This window comes from Schistocerca americana, chromosome 7 (genome assembly GCF_021461395.2).
Source record: "Schistocerca americana isolate TAMUIC-IGC-003095 chromosome 7, iqSchAmer2.1, whole genome shotgun sequence".
In the NCBI taxonomy this organism is placed as follows: domain Eukaryota; kingdom Metazoa; phylum Arthropoda; class Insecta; order Orthoptera; family Acrididae; genus Schistocerca; species Schistocerca americana.
The window spans coordinates 54,477,699-54,493,330 of record NC_060125.1 but is presented as its reverse complement, the minus strand read 5'-3'; positions in this window follow the sequence as shown (position 1 = coordinate 54,493,330).

The window sequence follows — 15,632 nt, the reverse complement described above, 5'->3', positions numbered from 1 at the left end:
AACATATCGAGATATGTGCTTCCTGTAATAGTGTTCTTGGCAAAGAAAAATGGACCGTACACCTCTTCCCTTGAAACTGCACACAACACACTAAATTTTGGAGAGTCCCTCTCATCTCGTACAACTTCATGTGGTTGTTCCATACAACATATTCTCACATTATGACGGTTCATCTTTCCATTTAAATGGAATGTTACCTCGTCAATAAACACTATGCGTGGAAGAAAACTGTTATCCTCCATCTTGCTAAGAACGAAATTACGTAACTCCGCACATTGTTGTTCGTCACTTTCACGAAGAGCTTGCAGCAGCTGAATTTTATATGGTTTCATATGCAAACGTCGATGCAACACACGCCAGACGGACATCGAGGGCATGTTGAGCTTCGAACTGCACAGCGAACGGATTACTGAGGACTCGTCAAACTATGGCGAATGCTTTCGACGTCTGTGTCACACACTCGGGGACAGGCCGGCGATATGCCTTTACACAAACAACCTTTTTCTCGGAATTGTTCATGCCAACGTCTAATGCTCTGTGTTGTAGGAGGATCCACACCATACCTAGTACGAAAGTCACGCTGAACAGTTATCACTAAGGCCGGTATTACACTATCAAATTTCTTTGTCCAATATCTTTGTCAAAGATATTTGATGGTGTAATAGGGACTTTGTCAAATGTCGTCCAATATTTGAACAAATCTAGGGCCTTGCTGTAGATTTGATCAAAGAAATCGCCTATCTTCTGTTCACTGCAATGTGACATGTTACCACTTGGAGCGCTAGCATCGCTGCATTCTGTCGTCTGTAGTGTTTTTATAAACATTGCCGGTAAATACAATTGGTGTGTGCCGACAACTACAAAATTAATAGAGATGTATGAAGCTGGCGAGGCGCTTTACAACGTGAGGCACCCTGAATACAAAAATAGATTAAGAAGATTGGAGACCTGACCTGACCTAACCTAACATAACCCTCTTCTGTAGCAAGTAATCGGAGTGTTACAGTGAGCCTGTCTTCTGAAGATGTAGCAGTTCTTAAGTGAATATTGTGCTTTGTGATATGAGGATACATCTCACAGAGCACATACAGAAATGTATGCTCATCCATTCTTAAGTAATTGATGTACAACCTGACGTCTTCCACTGTAAGCCCACCTAACAAGTTTTGTTGAATGCTTTTATCGTGTCGTCGTAAAACCCACGGCATCACCCAGATTACATTAGTTTTTCGTTCCATACATCCGTGCTGAGGAGATCCTCATGGATGTGGAACATGTCAAATTTTTTTTAAGCTGAAAGAACAATACTAATAGTATGAATAAATACATCATTTGTTTGTATTAAAAATTTCGTCAATGGAGTAGAAGGAGTTGGCCACTAGTAAGTCTTTCAGGTTTCTTTTAAACTGATCTTTATTTGTAACTAAAATTTTTATGTTTGCTGGCAAATTATTTAAGATGAGTGTTCCTGAGTAGTGGACCCTTTTTTGAACTAAAGTAAGTGCTTTGAAGTCCTTGTGCAGATCATTTTTGTTCCTGGAATTGTATGTATGAACTGAGTTGTTTGTTGGAAAAAGAGATATATTATTTAGGGCAAATTTCATTAAGGAGTAAATATACTGAGAGGCAGTAGTTAGTACACCCAGTTCTTTGCAGAGGTTTCTGCAGGACGTCCGTGAATTTACTCCACAAATAATGCGTATTACACGCTTTTGGACTCTGAAAACTTTTGTTTGACTTTAAGATTTACCCCAAAATATTATACCATATGACATTATGGAATGAAAGTAGGCAAAGTATGCAAGCTTTTTCATTTTTATGTTGCCTATGTCTGCTAACACTCGAATTGCAAATACAGATTTGTTAAGGCGTTTCTGCAGTTCTGTGGTGTGCTCCTCCCAACTGAATTTGTTATCAAGTTGTAATCCCAGGAATTTAAGACTGTCAACCTTGTATGTATGGTTCCTTTTTTTCCCCCACTTCTTTTCCGCATGTGCACACGATGCAATTGCGGTACATGCAACTGCTGCGGTTAATAACAAGTTGTTGTCAGCCATCTTGAACCTTGACGAAAAATTTGATGACAGTGTAATACCCCTTCTAGCGCTACGTCAAAGATCTTTGTCAAATATATTTGACGGAATATTTGATCACATCTTTGATCAAATCTTTGACAAAGAACGCTTTCTGTTGTCCCGACACCATTTTTACTAGAACTAAAGTGGGGGCACACTGCTGCTGCCTAGCGGGAACCACGTAAAACTCGAGAGTTTGCTCTTTCCAACGTTGTTCACGTACATATCTCGAATAACATAATAGTTATGATTTTTTTAAAAATCATACATCATCTTTTTGATACACCCTGTATTGCCCAAGTGTGTGGGATCCGTGCCAAATACGACTAACAGGGGATATTGAGCGTATTAAGACACGAAAAGCCGCAAGTTTGTTGGACACGAGTTAGAGTGTCGCACAGAATCTGAAAGAACTGATCGGTACACTCGTGAAGACAATCGTAAAATATTTCGACAACAGCTTTACAAAGTTTCAAGAACCGGTTACAAATTATGACTCTAAGAATCTACTACAATCACTACGTATCCCTACGTAAGGTTATGATTAGATTAATTACAGCACGCAAAGTGGCATTTAAACAGTCTTGTTCCCACGCTCCATACGCGAGTGTAACGGAAAAACGTCCTAATAAGTACTGAAATAGGGCGTACCCTCTGCCATGGACGTCACTGCCATGGTTTTGGGAGTATAGATGTTGATGTAGAACGAAGTTTACACAGTTCACAGACAGGGGACGCACATTACTTTTCTCTCTTAGGTGACAGGAAGGGCATTCGACTGCAAAGTTGAATAAAATAAATCGGCAAAACGTAGCTACAGCGGATCCCGCCCTAAACGGGATAAACGCAAAGAAGAAGTGAAGTACCGGTACGCGTATTTCATTCGCATATGTCATACTGAAAAAGTGACTGTCACTACGTTTTAGCCCATACATTACATCGTACGAAATGCAACTAAACGTACGAAAAAGTCCTTAAACTTAGAAAGATACTGATATCCAGGGGCCATATTCCAACTTCACGCGCAGAGCTCGGCCAAACAGGGCTGCCTGCTGTGACGACACAGGGGAGATTCGGCGACACACCGTCTATGTGGGCTTTCCGACCCTGGTGTTCGGGTCCCTTTTATAAGTGGCAGGTAGCGCGGGACTTCCCGACCAAGCAGTTGTGCACCGTGGATTTTCCGACCAGAGCCTCTCCAACAGCCTATTAGCGGCAGCCATTCACCAGAAGCGTTGTCACTGTCAATAAGGCTGATCCCTCGCTGACAGCCTTCGTTTCTGTATAGTTCCGTAGTTACTTGATTACTACACATTGTGAGTAATGGAAATAATTACAACAATGAGAGGGAAGTCGTGGTTATCTCTACCGCGTGCACCCAAAATTTAATAAATATACAAACTGGTTGTGCGTGAATTGAGAACGGAGTTAAGTGCCGAAGTCGTTTACGAATTGCGAATGTCAGAATCGCGGTTGAACACAACAATCTTGCCCACGTGACGAAGCAGATGAGTAGATTAAGAAACGAATGCTTAACTGCAGGAAAAGAGTGCATGAAGAAAATGCGGCGTCTGTTTCCTAAATTTTTAAAGAGTTATTTCAAGATCTGGAAAATAAAGATTTAGATTTTAGTCGTAGATGTGCCAGATTAAGAGAACTTCGAGACTACACTATGTAAAGCAAGAAGGGAATCTACTGGGACGATCCAGAATCCTGACACTACTTCGGACATTCGACTGTACGAAGACATTTTGAAATTAACTAAAAGTATTTTTATTTTCTTTTTCTTTTTTTTTTTTTTAGGAAATTGGCTATGGGTCTGCTCCTGTCAAAAAAACCTCGATGTTCGGTTGTGAGAAAACGGAGAAAATCCTGTCTAAAAGTGGAACATTATTATGAACTGAGGTCTGATTGTTTTTCGGAACATTTCAAACAACTGTACACAAGGCACGTTGACATCGGAAGCACAGAAGAAGAAAAGTAAGGATTTCCTGTTTTATTTTTACTGCTCCCAGAAAAAAAGAAAGACTTTTTCTGAACTGAAATATAACGCCTGGGTGGTCACCGAAAACTATAGTGCTAAACTTTGAAATGATTATAATTAAATCTATGAAAACAATGTTCCCCGAAACAACCTTTCCAGCAGAAATTTTCACTGCAGCCAATGTCTGTGGAAGAAATTATAAGAGGTACCGGGACTGTTTCTTTTTTACACCCCGCCCGCCCCCCTTCTGTCCTTTCTGCTCATCAATATTTGCCTGTTCGTTGTGGCTTCTTATTCCTTTAAACGAAAGTTTCTATTCTTCAAGAAAATTAATTCGTTTCTGGTGGATTATCAGATAGAGAAATTGCAATAAACATACATACTTGCTTCTTCATAAACTTAATTGTTTGTTGATAAAAGAAACAGCTCCTTCTTCAGTTAAATAAATGCAATTATTAGCTCTTCATAAGAATTATTTTATTTCGTTTGTGTTTTTTAAAAGGAGAAAATAAAATAGAAGATGTTACAATACTTTCAGAAAACCTGACAGAAGCAGTTATTAAAATAAACCTTCTGGAAAAAACAGCAAGCAGAACTGGTCTCAAAATTTCAGCTGAAAAAACAAAATTCATGGCAAATATAAAAAATGCGCCAAAATTCGTAGAAAAACAAATAGGTAAAATAGACCGAGTAAATAAATTTAAATATCTTGGAGCAACTATTCTAGACTAGAAAAATCTACAATAGATGTAAGAATTAACAACATGGAAAGAGCATATGGTTTAACCAAAAATATTTACAACAAGAAATGTGTATCTAGAAAACAAAACTAAAACACTACACCACAGTGGTACGACCAGAATGTTTATATGGATCTGAATGCCTAACGATGAACTATAAGATGGACAAACTAGAGGTACTGGAAAGAAGATTATTAGAAAAATAATGGATGCAATAAAAACTGCAGATGGTTGGAAAATAAGAAGTAATGAGGAGATCTACAAAAATATAGAGAAATTATCTGAAGTAATGGCCAAACGAAGGTTAACCTTTTTCGGGCACCTCTACAGAATGGATGGAGATAGACTAACAAAACAAATACTCCTATATTTCTGGAAGAAATCGACAATAGCATGGATTACAGAAGTAAGGAAAGATCCAGAAAGAAACAACATCAAAGAATCAGAAATAGCAGAAAGAAACCGTTTTAAAAATAAAATACTAAATTTCGAAAACATGCAAAGCAGAAGAAATAAAAAATCGCTAGCAACATGAACAGAAGAAAGGAAGAGGCTTCATGGGGAGAAAATGAGGGAATACTGGAAAAATAGGAAACAACAACCAAGAAGAAGAGGAATTGAAGCTGTTAACGTGGTAGTTGGTTAATACGATTGTAAAAATAAATAAATAAAAGAATGTGTATGTTCTGCATTACGTTGTCATGTTCCTGAGAGAAAAAAATAAATGAGGAAAATATATATATTAAATTGTTTCTTCTTCTAAAGTCTTTAATATACACTGCTGAATTGACGTGAATTAAATAAGTGTCAAATAATCTGCATAAAGTAGTTTAAACAAAGCTGAAAGTAAATGAGAAACATGGTGCATACATAGTTCATGGGTTTTGTTGACATTCGATACACATATGACATACACTGAAGTAGTTAGTACGACATCGTCTTTGTTCAATATTTTTAGTTGAAGTATTTATGCCCTGCTTCAATTTTATTATAATATTAACCTATTCCTTGTCTACGAATATTATTTTTGACACACTGCCAATATTTGTTTCATGCTTTTCATAGAAATGAAATTCAGCATAATACACTCCTGGAAATTGAAATAAGAACACCGTGAATTCATTGTCCCAGGAATGGGAAACTTTATTGACACATTCCTGGGGTCAGATACATCACATGATCACACTGACAGAACCACAGGCACATAGACACAGGCAACAGAGCATGCACAATGTCGGCACTAGTACAGTGTATCTCCACCTTTCGCAGCAATGCAGGCTGCTATTCTCCCATGGAGACGATCGTAGAGATGCTGGATGTAGTCCTGTGGAACGGCTTGCCATGCCATTTCCACCTGGCGCCTCAGTTGGACCAGCGTTCGTGCTGGACGTGCAGACCGCGTGAGACGACGCTTCATCCAGTCCCAAACATGCTCAATGGGGGACAGATCCGGAGATCTTGTTGGCCAGGGTAGTTGACTTACACCTTCTAGAGCACGTTGGGTGGCACGGGATACATGCGGACGTGCATTGTCCTGTTGGAACAGCAAGTTCCCTTGCCGGTCTAGGAATGGTAGAACGATGGGTTCGATGACGGTTTGGATGTACCGTGCACTATTCAGTGTCCCCTCGACGATCACCAGTGGTGTACGGCCAGTGTAGGAGATCGCTCCCCACACCATGATGCCGGGTGTTGGCCCTGTGTGCCTCGGTCATATGCAGTCCTGATTGTGGCGCTCACCTGCACGGCGCCAAACACGCATACGACCATCATTGGCACCAAGGCAGAAGCGACTCTCATCGCTGAAGACGACACGTCTCCATTCGTCCCTCCATTCACGCCTGTCGCGACACCACTGGAGGCGGGCTGCACGATGTTGGGGCGTGAGCGGAAGACGGCCTAACGGTGTGCGGGACCGTAGCCCAGCTTCATGGAGACGGTTGCGAATGGTCCTCGCCGATACCCCAGGAGCAACAGTGTCCCTAATTTGCTGGGAAGTGGCGGTGCGGTCCCCTACGGCACTGCGTAGGATCCTACGGTCTTGGCGTGCATCCATGCGTCGCTGCGGTCCGGTCCCAGGTCGACGGGCACGTGCACCTTCCGCCGACCACTGGCGACAACATCGATGTACTGTGGAGACCTCACGCCCCACGTGTTGAGCAATTCGGCGGTACGTCCACCCGGCCTCCCGCATGCCCACTATACGCCCTCGCTCAAAGTCCGTCAACTGCACATACGGTTCACGTCCACGCTGTCGCGGCATGCTACCAGTGTTAAAAGACTGCGATGGAGCTCCGTATGCCACGGCAAACTGGCTGACACTGACGGCGGCGGTGCACAAATGCTGCGCAGCTAGCGCCATTCGACGGCCAACACCGCGGTTCCTGGTGTGTCCGCTGTGCCGTGCGTGTGATCATTGCTTGTACAGCCCTCTCGCAGTGTCCGGAGCAAGTATGGTGGGTCTGACACACCGGTGTCAATGTGTTCTTTTTTCCATTTCCAGGAGTGTATTTGTGTTCTTCAGTTGTGTCATATCCCATTTCATTGATCACATAATTGACGAAGTTACCGACAGACACATTTAAAATCTTATTAAAGCCTGGTATCTAAAGAAGCGGGAACATTTCCACCTGTAATATACTGACACTGTTGGCTTCCGCCGTTTACCGCAATGACTCAGCATTGATTCCAAGAAGCTCATCGTCATCACTTCCAACATGAAACAACATATGAAGTGATCCACTGATTATCGACGTCTGATTTTCCTCCTCAGTTTCCATTTAATTGGCCCAATCCACTGTGCCTAATGTTTTTACCTTCATTTGTTTCTTCAGATTTCCTTCTTCATGGGGTGAGACTTGACTTCTGCGTCTTCTACGATGTTTGTCGATTTATTTGAATTGAGAGAAATGTTGCTTCCGCTGACTTTTCTGTCACGACTGCGGGGCGTAGTTTTTTGTCCTTCAACTAGATTTGATGAGAGCTGTCTATTGTATCGGAGCCCCAGTTTAAGCTGCTGTGTGTGTCGTTCTTCTTTTCTTATTCTTACAACAAGATCTTCACATGCTTCACTGCCCGCGTCCACGTTACTTACGCGATACGTATTTCGTAGGAGAACTGCACAGTTTTCTGTGGGTTCCTTTTACCGTTGACATTAATCAGTATGTTGCGAATTTAATTAAAAAGCTTTATGTGGCCAAGATTGCTAGGTAGAAAACAGTGATAGCTAGCTTCAACCTATTAAACAATCATCTTCGGATCACGACACAAACATGCGGTGTCTAAATCAAGAGAGCAAGTAAGACTGTTTGTCATTACAGTGTTGACATCCTTAAAGAAATGTCCACTTACAGTGGTACTGATATTTCCTTAGGGATGTTGACGTTGTAATAACTAAATGTATTACCTATTCTCTTCAGTTAGACATCACACGCCAGTATACTGATCTGAAGATATCCATCTAAGCGACTGAAGCTAGTAATCTATTTTCTACATTGCGATCTTGGCCAAATAAAGGTCTTTTAATTAAATCTAGAACATTCAAGTTAACAGATTCCTGTCTCACATTACTGTGACCACCACGTATGTTCGACGTCAACGAGCAATAACCGCTCAAAGACAGCTTGAGGCAACACTAGCAGTGGAGGGTATATAAAGCATGTCGGGGGAGGCGGGAACGAGTGCAGTCGTTGTCGTAAAGCGGAAATGGAACGATTTATCTGAGCTCCAAAAGGGCATTATCATTGGCTTTCGGGTCATGGGTGGAAGCATTTCGGCTAAGTTTGCAAACTGTCCGCATGCCGCTGTGGTTAAAGTAAAGTGGTAAATAAAATGTCGTGTGACTAGGGCCTTCCGTCGGGTAGACCGCCGGATGCAAATCTTTCGATTTGACGCCACCTCGTCGACTTGCGCGTCGATGGGGATGAAGTGATGATGATAAGGACAACACAACACCCAATCCCTGAGCGGAGAAAATCTTCGACCCAGCCGGGAATCGAACCCGGGCCCTTAGGATTGACATTCTGTCGCGCTGACCACTCAGCTACCGGGGGCGGGGTGACTGTTACTGAATTATTCGAAAAAAGTTAATTAGTTGCAAACTACGGCGTGCACTCACTTTATTCAACATGTAAACTTCACTACAGATATTCGTATTTAGGTTATGACATGTTCGATATGCCTGCCATCATTGGCGCCATGTGGCGCAGACGAATAGCAAAATTCTGACCCGCTGAAGTGTCGGAACATCGATGTTGTCGATGTTTTCGGCTCAGCAATGGTGTTTAGGTTATTGCTGTATACCTTTCTTTAATTAGCAACGCGAAAAGAAGCCGCATGTATTCAGATCCGGAGAATATGGCGGCCAATCGAGGCCTGTGGCCTCTGGATGCCCCAGAGCCAGAATACGGTCCCCAAAATGCTCCTCCCGGACATCACTCTCCTGCTTCGATGGGGTCGAGCTCCGTCTTGTATGAACCACATCGTGTCGAAATCAGGGTCACTCTGGATAACGGCGATGAAATCATCTTCCAAAACCTTCACGTACCGTTCGGTAGTGACCGTGCCATCTAGGAATATCGCACCCATCATTCCGTGACTGGACACAGCACACCACACAAGTCACCCGCTGAGGATGAAGTGACTTCTCGATCGCGAAATGCGGATTCTCAGCCCCCAAATGCGCCAATTTTGCTTATTGACGAGCCACCCAAATGGAACTGAGCTTCGTCGCTAAACCAAAATCATACAGCGCATACTAATTCCCGTCATGCCCTGCGCCGAAACGTGCAGTTTGAACGTCCTAACGCAAACCGTTCGGAACGTATGACGATTTTGTTTCATATATATTTCAATAATTGTCACCCTGTATCAACTGCGGTGCGCAACTTGCCACAAATGACAGGGGTTGAGCGACAATTGCGGTCATGTATACGGGAGAATAATTATGTATGTGCAATTGTTCAGCAATTGACCGCCCCGTGAACCAAGGGGCTACTTACAGTATCTACTCAGCTACCGTCCAGCGCGCTCTGCGTGTCGGCCTTTGTAGCAGGCACTAGGGATGGGAAAACCTAGTTAAAATCGGTACCGGTATTTTAGTTCTGAATAACCGGTATTTTTCGGTATTTATTTGGTCTCGTTAATAACAGGAGCTTTTTTTTATTATTTACGAATAACCGGGTAAAAACCGAAATTTCAATTAGCCTTAACAGCATCGCTATTTTGTTCGTTTTTAAATAAACCCTTTTAAAATAACGAGTAATTTTTATTCTTAAAATTTGCATTGCTTTAAAATGTAGAAAATGGGAAAATAACAATGCTGACAGAAACGAACAACAAACACATGGCGTAAGAAGTGGTACAGCATTGCTAAGACAATAATGTACCTGTTGCTATGCGGTGTGGCCGTTAGTTGGTATGCTTGTACATGCAGCGTGCGAGACTTGGCCCTTCTGGTCTGTAAGGTAATTTCTCAGTCTCGTCACCGGACGTCCGTCGTGTATGAGAATGGTACCAACCATATTTCACGAAGTGACGTAACAATGAAGTACAGTGCTTGATTTGCTTTACAAGATTAAACATTTGTCTGACATTTCTATAAGATAATAAAAGAGGAAGGAAATTGTGGTAACAGTAATAAATCAAAAACTTGACGACAATTTATTCATAGTTTACAATAAAAATGGAAAGTAGCTAATGTACTGCCAGTGTCCACATAATAAGCTTTTATGTGCATGTAGCCACTGAAAACGAACAAATTAACACGAACCTCAGTTTTCACCTTCTAGCACTGACTATTCTTTATTCTCAAACAGTGGTATTATCCCCAATTCGAACATGATTTTTTTTTCAAAAATTAAAATCAGTAAGAGAATACTGATGACTTTGTAGTATTCAACCTCTTATCACTTTTCGAGAAAAACAGCGAACGTTGGACAGACTAAGTTTTCTTTTATTTTCTTGTTTAACTTAATATTTTGAGTCTATGTATTTTAAACCGACAGCGTCAAAATTTTTCGATCTTCGTTCGATTTCTGCGGTTATTGCAGAAATAAAAGGAACAAAAATCCCGAAAATAGTTTTTTTTCTGAAACCATCTAGTTTGAACGGTTTTAACGATCAGGTTAAACTGGCGTGGCAGGATCTGATATAAGTGAAAATCAGTTGTTTCAGGAATAACCGCCATCCCAAGCAGGCACTGGTTCATGCATGCACTCATGCTGACTGCTGCTCGGGCGCAGCCCCGAATCCTACCGCGGTCAGAAAAATGTTACCGAATCCTCCCAAGCCCGCAAGGGTCTGAAAAACGATGGGACCAAATCCTCCCGTTTGATGCAGGTAGCAGTTCTAAACGTTATCAATACTCCAAGCAGGCAAAGGAAAGCATATGAAATTACAGTAGAAGATGTAAAATTTTTTTGCGTGTATTGTATGTTTAAAAGTTTTATATTTTATCTTATTTAGATATTTATTTTTAGAAACTGGAATCATTTATAGCCTTTATTTCTTCATAATTAATTTATTAAAATAGCACATCATGAAGTGTGAGCAATTTCTTTCCTTTTTCTTCGTTATGACGAATTTATTGCAATTTTAGAATCGAGCTGAATTTGTTTCAGCACTTCAAGAAATTGGTAAATGTCAGGACTGGAGGAGTAGAACTGACTATTATATTTGCTATGGAAACTTTGTCAAGCATTAGTTGTTCGCTGTCTGTTACAACTTAGTCCTGCGAACATGGATGGAGGAAAGAGTGCATTCTCTTCTATGTAAGTTTCTACTAAATAGTCGCAAAAGGCTTGCAGTTTTTCCGATGCGGGTATCTCTGCCATGAAATCGTCAATAAAAATGTCGCCAACCATATCAGGAGCCAGCATGGGCAAACCAACTATGTACGACAAAAACCTTCCAATTTCATTTTTTGCGCAGTAGACATGTGCAGGCCCCAATGTTTGTATGTTTCGCCACTAGCTCTTGTAAGAAGGCAAGAACTATGCCCCTTACATGAAGTCATTAAACATCACCTAACTCTTGCTGAGAGAACAGTAGGGCTGAACAAAATGACTGACAAGGCACAATGCATCTTGTAGAGGGTATAGTATGGATGTAGTGGAATAATTAATGTCGGGTGATGGTTTTAAAGTAATTCACACGACATGAAAACTTTGTGGAAACGAGTCGATTTACTGGACGCTAGTTTACCCCAGGGAAGTATTTAGAATTGACGGTGGCCGGATGGGGAATGGCGAAGGAAAGCGACAATAGGCAGCATAGGGCGGCTCAAGCTCTGAGAAAGCAGTAACGCTGCGCGGCCTCCAGCCGCCTAAGATGAGTGGCAGCATGGGTGGTTGACCCCGACTCCATGCTGATGTACTGGGAAACAGACGGAGAACTTTACGCCTGTTGATAAATGTCCGTCGTCCCGTTTTCTGTGAAACATGCGAGAAAGCCGCGCAAAGCTACGGTGGAGCGGTCAACAGAGGTCAAAATATGCGTGTTCGTGACGATAGCAACTTCACGGTGAATTCACGGCCTGCAGAGCCTGAAGTAAATCAGGTGAAGAGCTACAGAATGAAATACGCCGGCCTCCAATGGGAAGGTGCTCTCCTGGGAGTCAGAATTCCGGAAAACTTGGTGTTTGTGCAGACGCTAACCTTGATGGGTGGCCTTGGAGGAGCTATATAGTAGAAGTTGAGAAGAAGGGAAATTTTGTGGGAACTTGTTCACTTCCCAGAGCAGGCATTGGTCGGCGCTGGGAAGCGACGCATAATTAACGCGACTTGCGCTGCAATTGGCGTAAGTGATTTTGCTGGAGGGGAAACCGAGGCGAAGAACGGACTGTGAGAAGTCTCCGTAGAGGTCTTCCGTTCCCAGCTTGCCTAGAGTGCAGACGTGGCGTTCTTGACTCAGCTTGCCTGAGAAAGAAGGAGCATCTCTGCAGTTTAGGACTTAGTAAAGGGAACGATTGAGCTTGGAGATAGGTAGTTTTGGTTCAGCTATGTACTGAGCAAGGTAGCTAGGAGTGAATAGACGAGGGCAGCCTTGCAGCACCACGAGGTCGGCTGACGTCCACACAACGACGCCGCTCCGCCACGCTGTATTCGGTGATATTGCGCCCGCTCCGGCCACTGATTAATTGGTTGGATCACGTCGGCAAAGTTTCCACGAGGGTCTCATGGGCCGTGTATTGTAGAATTCTTCTCGCACTTCACATTACGCCTGGGTCAGTCGATAGGAATTACTTTTGATTTATCGAGCGTTACTCCATGCAAACGCAATTTATTACCACTGCCTGTTAGGAGAATCATGAAATGTGATGATTGAAGGTCGTGAGTTAAAATAAATCTGTGCTAATCGACTGCATCTGTTTTCAATCAAGTAGTTGAAATCCCAAGTCACTTTCTTAATTAATTTTATGTTCAACATTTGCATCTGGTGTTCAATAGCTGAACATAACATCAACGTGCACCCCTTTTTAATTAAAAGGGATCAATTCTGAATCAATTAATGTCAACACTGCCACCGCAGTTCAATCAGGAGTCACAGGGCCTTATTACTTTCTTTGCGTTATCCGATATTGCGGTAGTTTTGCACTCTCTGTTGATCTCTTAGTGAACACACCAGAACCAGATAAGTGACGGGTGGGGTGTTACACTCTGTGTTAAATGAAATTTGCATCCTTGAATGCGAATATCAGGTCAGACCTCACTTCCAGCTTTCATTATCCTCCCTTGAAAGTCAAAAAACATAAAACATTGTTGATGGCGAAAAGTTCAAACCTATATCACTACATTTATCGACAACGCTTTGAAATACATACTGATACGACGAAGTTTTCTTGTCGTTCACTAAAGAGAAGACAAATGGAATGGAATGGCCATTAACTAACCCAAGTATTGTAAACAGCTGACAAAAAAACTTTGGACAGCACTTGAACATACCATCAACATATACAGGGTGAAAAGTATTTAAACCGACAAACTCTGGGAGGTTGTAGGGGACATCAAAACAAGTATTTTTCCCTAATGTCACTTTTTCCTATGAGGATTATTTAAACCGGTGGAGGCCGTATACGATTTTCAGTTGTTAGAGGGCATGTTACGCTCTTCAGCTGTAGGCAACTGCTGTCCACCAGTGTAGCAGTGCATTGTCTCTGTTTACTAATGGAGCGATACACCTGGAGTGAGTACACTGATATGGTTGGTGCGTGCTACGTAGCGCACTACAACGGACGAGCTGCACAGCGGGTTTATCAACAATAATATCCTAATCGCCGTATCCCGCATCATACGACCTTTGCTGCTGTGTACCAACGTCTGCGTGAGACCGGGACATTTAGCAGATTACTTGGACAGGGACGCAGTCGCACGGTAAGAACGCCGCAATTTGAGGAAACTGTCTTGCAGCATGTGGAGCGGGATCCTTCAATCAGGACTCGTGCAATTGCTCGTAACATGGGGACGAATCAGGCGAATGTAAGAACAGTCCTTCGAGAGCAATTGTTACGTCCATTTCACTTACAGCGTGTCCACAACCTGGAACCAGTTGATTATCCACCCAGAGCACAGTTTTCGCAGTGGTACCTGGAACAGTGTGAAATGCATGCTACATTTCCATCCTCTGTGTTGTTTGCCGATGAAGCAACGCTCGGGCGCGATGGAGTCTTCAACATGCACAATTCGCATGTTTGGAGTGAGGATAACCCACATGCCACCGTTACTAGCGCTCATTAAGTGCGGTTCTTCGTTAATGTGTGGGTCGGTGTTGTTGGGGACTGTGTAATTGGGCCGTATCTGCTACCTAGGCCATTAAATGGCAGGCACTATTACAATTTTCTCGCCAGAGCATTGCCATAATTGCTGGAAGACGTCCCACTCCCTACAAGACAACGCATGTAGTTGCAACACGACGGGTTGCCGGCACATTTCAGTCGTCGTGTGCGACGGTACCCAGAAACGTGGATTGAGAGAGGTGGTCCTGTACCATGGCCTGCTCGATCCCTAGATATGTCCCCTCTGGACGTTTTTGTGTGTGGAGAGATGCGCAACTTTGTTTACGCAACTCCTGTTGTATCAGAAGAGGATCTGGTTGCCCGGATAGTAGCACAGCAGGAACAATTCTGGGGTTTTTGCCCGTGTCAGATAGAACGTGATCCGTCGGTGTAACCTTTGTTTACGTGTCAATGGAGGCATTTTTGAAAATCTACTGTAATTGAAATTGGGTTGTGTTAATATGTTGTCTCTTGGTCATAAAAAAATGGAAAAGTGTTTGTTGGTTTAATTAATTTGCCATCAGAGAAACCTTCCTATACCGGTTTAAATACACCTCATAGGAAAAAATGAGATTAGGGAAAAATATTTGTTTTGATATCCCCTACAACCTCCCAGAGTTTGTCGGTTTAAATACTTTTCACCCTGTATAGATTCACACTGCGTTAATGTTTTAAGGCTTGCAGAGTCACAAAATATGATCACTTTTTTCTCGATGTTATTTTCTAATAAACACTTTGTCCCGTCTGTGGTTTCCACATCCAGCGTGTTAATAACATCACGAACATCTGCAGCATTCGCGGGCAGATTTGGCAGAATTTTGCGCCCAGCTTTGTAAATAGATTTACGAGAATTGTTGACATCTCTCGTAGTTATATCTTTTGTACCTCCTCCTTTTAACTTCTGGTAAATTATTTTTGACGGTCACTCCCAAATATCTTCTATGCCTTTTCTCTTTGGATCAGAAATGATTTCTTGCCTCCGAATTTTGTTATGAGGCATTTCTTCATGATTGTGCTCTTCTTGGCACTCCACGACATCCAGCTTCTCAATAGTTTTAACA